Below are 7,708 nucleotides of genomic sequence, written 5' to 3'. Positions count from 1 at the left end.
ACCTTCACGGTTGTGCATAATTCCATCTATTCAAATTTAACCAAACAAAATTATGGAGTAGATTAAATGGAACCCAAGGAACGTGAGCTATGACTTCTATCCCATTCTAGCAACTAGAAAAGGACTCGGACCTTCTCCCTGTAGCTCCAGAAGAGTCCTCCTGGTCACAAGCAGCCCCAGGCCCCATATCCCAGTATCCGAAGTTTGATCAGCAAGAAGCCTCAACCACAGGTAACATGGGTTGGTAATGCTTTTCCTTTAGGAAGGTATACTCTAAGCCCAGGAAGGTTTGAAACTAAATATATAAATAACAAAGTTAATCAAATGCATGATGTGAACACTTCTGCATTAAATTTAAGAAACCTTTTTATTTGTTATTGTAATGTTGTAAGGAAATGTAGTATACTAAAGAATTTGAAGTTAGCCTTGTAATATGAAGTTAGAACATAAAATCAAGTACTTGATTTTATAATTGTGGTTCTAGTTGAAAGATATAAGGAAACTGATATTTGTAAACAGTATTGGAATGTGTAAGAGACTTGAAGATCCATTATGAATATTAACTTATCTGCTTAGCTTTGCTTGTTAGGTCAGGCATTTTAAAATACTTAAAATAAAATACATTGCATTCAGTGTAAATTCAGTGAACAACATTTCCAGGTATGTAACATCACTGCAAATGTGATGGATTACTGAAGAGAGTGTTGTGTCCTCACTTGTATCATTCTGCAAGAATTAGTAAGAAAGTAAAGCTGGTGGTTCTTATTGTGCTCAGTTTATAAGAAGAATAATCACACTTATAAACTGAACTTATAAGAAGCTTAAAGAAAATAAAGTGAAGGCAGATGGAAGAAGACAGAGACAGGAAGGAGCAGAAGCAGATAGCAGAGACCAGGGAAATTCTATCGCGGTTTGGGGCATTCAGCACCTCCCGGGCCCGCGGCTCTCACACTGCTGGAAACAGGCCTGGGAGTAAGTTGCCAGTCGGGCCGGGGTTAGGGTGGCAGAGACACTGGGCTGGGAGCTAACTCTGGGATCAGGTCTAGGACCAAGGTTTGGATGGAGCCAGAAGTTGGGTCTGGGGTGGGAGTGGGAACGGGGGCCACTTTGACCCTTCTCCCAGGTGAGTCTTCCCTCTTTGTCCCTTCCTGTGGGGTCCCCTAGATTCCTCACTTTTGGGACTTAAGAGTGTGTGCCTGGGGGCTGTTTAGAAGGGGCCTGGGGTACAGGCTGCTATTTCCTTTGTGTCCCACACCTCCTTTCACTTTGGCCTTTGAAGTTCTCAAAATCACTGGTGTCTTCAAACCCCCAACCAGGGAGGGACCCATTCTTCTGCTCCCATCCTAGACCAGCTCCAGTACCCAGAACTGCCTGCCCACAGTCAGGGCTTGCACAGCTCTCTATGTCAGAAGGGTCCTCCTAAAGGCAGAATTCACCTCTGGGGTGCCTACCCTCAGCTTCAGGGTGGCCAGGGGGCCTCTGTTTTGGGTGGGTGGGGACTCAGTTTGGCAGTCCCAGCTACACCAACACCTTTGTGCATGAGGCCCCTCAGTGAGGATGAGCTGGGGTGGGAAGGGAAGCAGGGCCAGGCCAAGGGCCTCCATCTGGACTCTTGTTCTGGGCCTACAAATCTTAGTGTGGACCTGGATTTAAATGGTGGGAATAAATGGTGAACAGAGCAGACGTGGCTTCTGTTCCCGAAGAGCTTCCTCTCTCAAAGAGATAAATATAGTAGATGAGCATTAAATGGAAAATAAACTCATCTCAGGGAGTGACTGGGTGCTTGGAGAAAATAAGAGCGATGGCAGCAGGATCTTCTTCAGAGACACAGCCAGGAGAGGGTCTGGGGAAGCCACATGTGCAAAGGCCCAGGGACAACAAGGACCAGTGTATTTGAGAAAGAACTAGAAGGTTGATGTGACAAAGGAGGAGGTTCCCAGGAGCAGGAGGCAGAGAGGAAGGCAGGGGCTAGGTAATGGGGGGGCCTCAGGGGCACAAAAAGACTTCTATTACCCTCCATGAAGCGAGAAGTCACTGATAGGTTAAACAAGAACGTGAAGTGGTCTGGTTTCCACTTTTAAAGGCACCCTCAGGCCGCTGCATGAGGATGGACATTTAGTGGCAAGAGTGGAAGCTGGGGGGCGGGGATGGGTCCAGAAGCCAAGGAGAGAAATGACGGTGTCCGGGACTAGGAGGTGGCAGTGGCCACAGCGAGAAGAGGTCAGATTAAACGTAGATGTTGGAGGAAGGACCATCAGCACAGCGCTGGCTCGGGAGTGACTGGGCTGAGGGTAACGAGGCCTCACAAGTAACCCCTCAGGTGTTGCTGAGGAAGTGGGTGGGTTTAAGGGGGTCTGGAAGATGGGGTTCGGGGGGTGGATCTGCAACCAGGGTGAAAAGAGGAATGAAAAACAAGCCTGCATTGGGACATAGTGTAGGGTGCCTATTAGACCCCGAGGTGAAGATGTCAGGTGGGAAGTTGAATATACAGCCTGGGCAGGTGGCACACTCACGCACATGCACCCCAGTCCCGCCAGCCCTGTTATCCTGAAGAGACACCTCTGTTCCTGCCGGGCTAGTGCCCGACTGCTGGCTGTGCTGGCCTCGGACTAGGCTATCCTGGTCTCCACTGGGAACACTGGGAGAGAGCGTGTGGAGGACAGGATGCCCAAAAAAACCTCCAAAACAGCCTGAATCTCCCCTCCCCCATTTAGGGAACTGTTCTGAAGGGCCAGCAGGTTTTTACACTCTGTGCTTTTTTCTTCTTTTCCTGCAAAACAGTGTTCTGTCATCCCTCCCTCGGTCGCTGAGGCTGCACATTTCCACATCTGCCCTGTCTGTGTCCCTGTTGATAGAGGCCTCCTTCTCCTTGTTTGGTTTACAAAACCACCTTTTGTGGATGTGTTCTGTTGAGAGGACATGCATGCTCTTAAAAAGTCACAAAGCCAAAATGGTTGGAACTGTTGGCCACATGGCAGGTATCAGAGATGCAAAATGTCAGAGGTGAAAAGGGGGACTGTCAGGAACCCTCCTCAGATTCTCTGAGCATTGCTTTCTGTGTTCTCCACACACTCCCAAGATTCTGTGAAGCCAAATACGAGAAGAGAGTCCTGCTGATGGTAACAGATGCCTACTGTGTGCCGCTCAGGGCCTGCACCCCAGGGGTGCAGGAATGAAACAGAGACCCTGCTGCAAGGAGACTACAAATGTGACGGCCATGGGATTCACAAAGGACACACGCTCCAAACAAGGAAAGGTGTGCAGGAGGGCTTTCTGGAGAAGATGGAGATTTGGCTGTTATGCACCCCTGGGATGCATCTTTTGTATCACAAACTTGCGTCAGTTTGAAAAGCACAATATAAAGTTCCAAAATCCTTGTCCCTGCCTTCTAGCAGCCGATCATCTCCAGCCTCCCCGTATGCTGACCTCTTATAAACTGCAGGAAACTACTTGGAGCTACTAGAACATGACAAGCTGTTTCATTTCTTTGTTCCTTTATACAAAGGAGCTTCTCATTTTCCTGGAACTCCAGCCGGGGCATCCATCTGGTGACTTCCACTCATCTGCCAGGATATAACTTCAGAGTCCCCTCCCCCAGGAGGCCTTTCCTGTCTCACCAAACGGAGCTCACCATGCCCTCCTTGGGGCCACTTCCAGGCAGGAACTGTGCCTTTTCCCCTTTGCGTCCCCTCACATCCCGCACAGAACCTGGCAGACATTGCCTGGATTCCTCTCCTCCATTTTGCTTTTAGAGTCAAAATAGAGGGAGGTTAGCATTTTGAACTAAGTACAAGTTGCTGATGGAGAAGAGAGAGGCAGAATTTCAGCCAGAGGCCCAAAGAGATCTCTTGAGCCTCATCCCCCTGCTCCCCACTTGCCCTTAGCACCTGCCAAACACATTCTGTTTATTGGATGACCCTGTAGAACCCTTGAGATCCCAGGTACAGAGAGTCAGGACCTTTGACAGTCTTGCTTGGTGTTGCATCCCCACCACTTAGAAAAGCATGTGTCACATAGAAGGTGCTCAAGAAATGCTAGTTGATTTAATGACTTTTATTTGATTTAATGTTTTTAAATGATGTGGTATGAAAAATGGCGAGGATATGGAGCAACCAGAATGCTCATACGTTGCTGGCAGGAGAGTAAAATGGTACAGCCACTTTGAAAACCTGTTGGGTGGGTGTCTACTGAACTGGAACATGACCTAGGAATTCCAGTCGTAAGGGTATAGCCAACAGAAATGCATCCATATTTTCTCCAGAATACATATAGAATTTCAGAGCTGCACTCTCTGTAATGGCCAAAAATGAGAAACTACCCAAATGCCCGTCGGCATAGAGTGGACACACTGGGGTGTATTCACACCACGGGAGGCTCCACAGCCATGAGAGTGAGCCACCTACCACCACGCGCAGCAGTTAGGGCGGATCTCACGACCGATGAGGAGAGAAAGAAGCCAGACTCAACAGAATACCTGCGGCTTGGTTCCAACTACCTCACATCCGAAGCCAGGCAAAACTAACCCATGGAGGGAACCATGACCGGAAGGGGGCCACAGGGCCCTGGGGGCTGACTGTGGTCTTTCAAGATCAGGCTTCCAGTTGCACGTGTGCTCAATTTGTGAAATTCAGCTTATCCATACGTGAGATAATAGAAAATACATATATATTGAAAATACATATATATCAGACTCTGCCCCTGGTTCCTGGCACAGAGCACCTAAAACCTTTGTAAATTCCAAAGTGATAAGAGCATGAGGAGCATATTTTGTTCTATTGAGGAGACTCTGCGTGGGCTCCTGGGTGGCTCCTGCATGGGGACTGGTCACCAGGAAGACCAAGCCATGATTAGAAGCTTGGAATTTCTTACCTCACCTCCCATCCACCAGAAAGAGGAAGGGGACTAGAAGTGGAATTAATAATTGATCAAGCCTATGTGAGGAAGCCTCCACAAAATCCCAGTGGTACAGGGTTCGGAGGGCTTCCAGGTGGGAGCACATCCACACAGGGAGGGTGGCACACCCCAGCTCCTCGGCGCAGAAGCTCCTGCTCTCAGGACCCTCCCAGACCTCACCCTGTGCATCTCTTCATCTGGCTGTTCATCTGTGTCCTTTATTATATCTTTTAATAAAGTGGTAATCATTAAGTGTTCCTCTGAGTTCTGTGAAACCAAGGTGGAAGATCCTTTCCATAGACAATGAGTCCAATCATTATATAGGTTCAACTAACACCGGAAGGGCAAAGAGCAGTCTTGTGGGACTGAGCCCCTGGTCCGTGGGATCTGACACACTCTCTGGGTGGACGGTGTCAGAATTGAGTGAAAGCACAGGAGACTCAGCTGGTGTCATGGAGGGCTGCTTGCTGCAGGAGAGGTGGGGCCCCCCCACCCACCCATTTGGTGACCACAAGTGTCAGAAATGAAGTGTTACCTGTAAAAGTAAAGGAGACTCACAGGAAGGAAACACACAGTAGGGAAGGAATGGGATTTTCCCTACATAGGAAGGAAAAAAGCTAAGTTTTTCCTTTTAGCTTGTTTCTGTCAAACTTCCATAAATTATTGTAAAAAGCATTAAAAGTCATTTCATGTTTGGGGGTGTTTACTCATCATTTAAAAAGCTGGGGTTTTTTTTCTTGTTCTCTTCCGTTCCCAACGAGCAGGTTGGCAGCGCCACCGTGTGGTCACACCTTCACGATGCTCCAGCCTGCAAGGACCGAGAATCCCTCCGGCCACCAATTTTTTAAAATACCATGCCTCCCTCCAAATAGTTGAAGTGAAACATTAAATAGCAAAGAGATCATTCTTAGGGCTGAAAGTTTTCAATAAATCGACTTCTGAGGGCAGTTTGGCAACTTTTTCCTCTGATCATTTTTCTTCCATTAACTTATTAACTTACTCTAGCTCGAATTCTACAAACTTTCTGATTACTGACATTTATCTTAAGAGTCAATAAAAGGTTGCAAAGATCTTGAAAGTGTCAAGACAGCATGGCATCAGAAGATGGTAGTTTCTGTCTGTTTAATCCCCAGTTCTATGGAACTCCAAGTTCAGAAGCCGGGACGATTGAGTCTGTAAATCCCAGGTTTAAAACTGCTCCGTGAAAAGGGACCTCTTGACTTTCACTTGCCACAAAAGTACTTAATCCGCTACAGCTTCTACCAGACCTTTACTTCCTTTCTCTCTCTGAGTACAGTTAGGAAACAGAGGCGAGTGGGGGTGGTCCGCAGAGTACCTCCATTCCCATCCACTCAGGGAAGACGGCCGCGCCCACCCGCAGGACCGCGGCTTCTCCCGCGGGCGTCGCCCTGAGGGTGTCCAGGCTGCCGGCTCACCCGGCAAATGGCCTCCGCGCATCCCCAGAAATGTTCCCTTACAGGTTAGAGGCAAGCATATCTTCACCCGTCGTAATTGTGGGGCCTCACTTAGCAAGTTGTTGAGGCGGATCCTCAAACTGGTTCGTGATGTGCGAAATGGCCTGGGAGAGCCGGAGGCTGAGAAAGACCCCGAGTGGGGTGGGAAAGGCCTCCATCCATCTCGGGCTCTCCCGTCCTTTCCTAAAGGGAGGCGGGAGATGCCCTTCTTGCCCGCTGTGCCCATCCCCCCGCCCCACAGCCTCCCTTAGGAACCTCTGACACTCCCCCCATAAGTCCCTCCCTGTCTAGACTCATGCTCAGCCCTGGGCACTGGGATCCCCATCGCACAGAGGCAGGTCAGGCATGAGGGAGAATCCCTCCCAGGTCCATTCTGAATGAAATCCACTCTCTAGACCTTGGTTGGTCTGTGGTTGATATTAGGTGACTCCTACCTCCTGGATCTCTCTTTAACCAATCTACCAGGTTGTTCCCCAGCCCCATGCACCCATTCACCTCTGGTCTCCATCCCCTGAATACCCACCCCAGGCACCTGATAGACTCCCAATAAGTAAGTTTCCACCTTCTGTCAAAACAGGCACCATATTGTTTTAAAACCTCAATAGGACCCAACAGATAATAGTGCAAAGAGTAAGTCCTCAAGGAAGGTTTATTGATTTCATATCTGGATTCCCCCATAGTAACATACCCTCAGGATGGAAACACACATCCTGCAGACTTTGGGCCTGGAGGTAGTTGAGTACTGACAGAACAGGACGTGTTTTCTCTTGACCTTGACCTTGACCTTGTCTTGGCCTGGACGCCACACCGACATACTCACTCCCCCCGGACAATACGTCTTCCCACTTCTGCCCAGTTCTGGCTGTGTGGTTGCCAGCTAAGCTGCTCCATTGCTTGTGGCTCCATTTTGCTGCTCTCATAACACCTATGCAGGGTGGGCATCTGTGCCCCCCAGTCCAGCGCCCTGCTCCACCCTCAGGTCCCCCCTGCTTGCCATCATTGGCCTGGTCCTCTTCACCACCAGCTGAAATGTCCAGTGTCTTTCAAAAGCCAGAGATTTTTTAGTTTTAAAATAAATATGTTTAAATTTTAGATGCATGGCTGTAATTGAGTGCCTTCTATGAAGCTCCATAACATTTTCCATCTCCCCTGTGACTTTATCACCTTCTACCTTAGATTAGTTATTTGTACATTTGTCTTAACCTTTTTTTAATTGAGGTCTATTACTTTCAGGTGGACAACATAGTGATTCAATATTTGTATATATGGCAAAGTGATCACCACAGCAAGTCTAGTTAACACCTGTCACATACATAGTTACAACTTTTTTCTTGTAAGAA

Source organism: Manis pentadactyla, chromosome 4, assembly GCF_030020395.1.
Source record: "Manis pentadactyla isolate mManPen7 chromosome 4, mManPen7.hap1, whole genome shotgun sequence".
Classification (NCBI taxonomy): Eukaryota; Metazoa; Chordata; class Mammalia; order Pholidota; family Manidae; genus Manis; species Manis pentadactyla.
Note: the sequence above shows the minus strand (reverse complement) of the source record.